Here is a 3,050-nt window from a genome sequence, read left to right as displayed (position 1 = left end):
ACAAAACAGATGAACATAGGGGAAGGAAAGGAAAACTAAAATATGAAGAAAAAAACAGAGATGGAGGCAAACCATAAGAGACTGAGGGTTGCTGAAGGGGATGTGGATGGGGGGATGGGGTAGCTGAGTGATGAGTATTAAGGAAAGCATTTGATGTAATGAGCACTGGGTGTTATATGCAAATAATTCATCACTAAATTCTACCTCTGAAACTAATAATACAATATGTGTTCATTAAATTGAATTTAAAGTTTAAAAAGTTTAAAAAATGTGACAATATCAACAAAAGTGGTAATATATCTATAAAGGTGCAGTTTTATATAATATTTAACCTAAACTGGAATTAATTCAAACTTTTTTTGTAAAGTTAAGAGTTGTAAGTTAGTAGTTAAAAGTTATAAGTTAAAAGTTAACTTTTATAAAGTTAAGCCTAGCACAACCATGTTCCATGGTCCCAAGAAACATCTGAACCATGTAGCAGGTCCAAAGCATATATTGAATAAACTGACAACTGTGTTTGTCCCTCATCCATCTACTGGTCCCCATAAGCTGAGAGACTGTCTCTCTCTCTCATGATTTCTCCTAAGGAACAGATTTAAGTGTACCCTAACAAGATCAAGTAAATATCTGTCTGCAGTATTTTATCAAGAGATTAATGGCAGGGTCAAACCTGATATAACCCACACTGGTGGTTATATGAATGTTGTCAGCACTGACAAGACTAGGGAGAATTCCCACCTCATCAAGGGTCACTTTACAGTTCATAATATTACACCTGAGGAGACAAAGTGTAAGTTGTGCAAAGTGAGAAAGATCTTTCTGGGGACAAAAGGAATCCCTGATCTGATGACCAATGATGTTCATACCATCTGCTATCCCGATCCCCTCATCAAGGAAAATGACACTGTTCAGATTGATTTGAAGAGTGTAAAGATTACTGACTTGATCAATTTTGACACTGGCAATCTCTGTATGGTGATTAGAGATGCTGATCTGGGAAGAATTGGTGTGGTCACCAACAGACACAATCTGGTTCTTCTGATGTAGTTCATATGAAAGATGCCAATGGCAAGAGCTTTGCCACCTGGCTCTTAAACATTTTTGTTACTGGCAAAAGCAATAAATCATGGATTTTTCATCTATATGTAAAGAATATCCACCTTATCATTGCTGAAAAGAGAGAGAGAAAAAAAAACCTCATAGCCAAACAAAACAATGGTAAAATGGTCTCTCTAGGTGATATGATTGGAAGTCTTTATACTTAAAGATAATGCAGCTAAATGAACATAAGGAAGAAGAAGAAGAAGAAGAAGGAGGAGGAGGAGGAGGAGGAGGAGGAGGAGAAGAAAATGCCGCAAACAACACAAAAATAAAGTTAAGATGTTAGTTGTAATCCTTACGGTAACCATGAAGAAAAAAGTTTAAGATATACAAAGAAGAAGAAGAAGATGATGAAGAAGAAGAAGAAGAAGAAGAAGAAGAAGAAGAAGAAGAAGAAGAAAGACAGAAAGAAAGAAGGAAGTAATAAAAATGTTACACAAGAAAAAAAATCATAAAACAAGGTTATAATGAAAAATTGTAAAACATAAAAGGTATGGCATATAGAAAACAAATAACAAATGGCCTATGTAAATCCTTACTTATCAGTAATTACTTTAAATTTAATGGATTAAAGACTCCAATTAAAAGTCAGAGATTGGTAGAATGTATGTTAACTATGTTAAACTATATGATGTCTGTAAGAGTTACACCTTAGATCCAAAGATACAAATAGTTTGAAAAAGAAAGGATGGAAAATATATATCCATGCAAATAGTATCAGAAAGAGATCTGGTGTTGCTATACTAATATCAGACAAAACAGACTTTAAGTTAAAAATTGTTATAAATGAAGAAGGATCTTATAGATCAGTAAGTGTCAATCTATTAAGGAGATGCATCAATTATAAATTAATTTCCACCTAAAAACAGAACCACAAAATATATGAAGCAAAAACTGACAATTATAGAAACAGTTCTATAATAGTATGAAACTTTAATATCCTAATAATGACTAGAACCACTCAACAGAAGATAAATAATGAAATAAATGTTGTGAACAACACTACAGACCAACTTGGCCTAATAGACATATACAGAACACTCCACCTACCAACACTGAAATATATGTTTTCCTCAAGTACACATAGAACATTCCCCAGAATAAGCCATGTAAGGCTGCAAAAATAAGTCTCAAGGAATTTTAAAATACTAAAATTATACAAAATATCTTATCCGACCACAAGGAAATGAAACTAGAAATCAATAGCAGTAGGAAAACTAGAATATTCATAAATATGTGCAAACTAAATAGCAACCCCTTAAACAACTAAGGGTCTAAGAAGAAATTACAAGCAAAATCAGAAAATAATTTGAGATGAATGAAAATGAAAACACAACATACCAAAACGATAATTGTGTTTGCAGGAATTTTTAACAGTAATATCTATGTTAAAAAATAAAGATTGCAAATCAATAACTTAATTTTATACCTTAAGTAGGTAAAAAAGAAGAGAAAGCCACATCCAAAACTAGCAGAAAGAAGGAAGTGATAGAGATTAGAGCAAAAATAAATGAAAAGAATAGAAAAATGGAAGCCAACAAAACAAAAATTTCATTTTTTGAAGATCAACACAATGATAAAAACTTACCTAGATTGACCAAAATATATAATACTCTAATTATTAAAATCAGGAATGTAAGAGGGACATTACTACAGATCTTACAGAAATACAAAGAATTATAAGAAAATATTTTGAACGATCATATGCCAAAAAATTAGATAACCCAGATGAAATGGACAAATTCCTAGAAACACACAAACCACCAAAACTGATTTAAGAATTAATAGAAAATCTGGACAAACCTGTAAGAAGAGAGACAGAATCAGTCATTAACAAATTCCCAATAAATCACATCACCAGATGGCCTTATTGGCTAATTCCACCTGACAACTATAGGAAAATTTAAACCTATTCTTCTCAAACTCTTCCAAATAATAGAATAGGAAGG

General features: G+C 32.2%; 1 pseudogene; it reads left to right on the top strand.

The window, feature by feature from the left end:
* Positions 1 to 441: 441 nt before the first annotated feature.
* LOC131821888 (small ribosomal subunit protein eS4-like) lies at positions 442 to 1,704 on the top strand (annotated as a pseudogene).
* Positions 1,705 to 3,050: the final 1,346 nt, after the last annotated feature.

The sequence above is a fragment of the Mustela lutreola genome, chromosome X, assembly GCF_030435805.1.
Source record: "Mustela lutreola isolate mMusLut2 chromosome X, mMusLut2.pri, whole genome shotgun sequence".
In the NCBI taxonomy this organism is placed as follows: domain Eukaryota; kingdom Metazoa; phylum Chordata; class Mammalia; order Carnivora; family Mustelidae; genus Mustela; species Mustela lutreola.
Note: the sequence above shows the minus strand (reverse complement) of the source record. Positions and strands in the feature narration are given on the sequence as shown.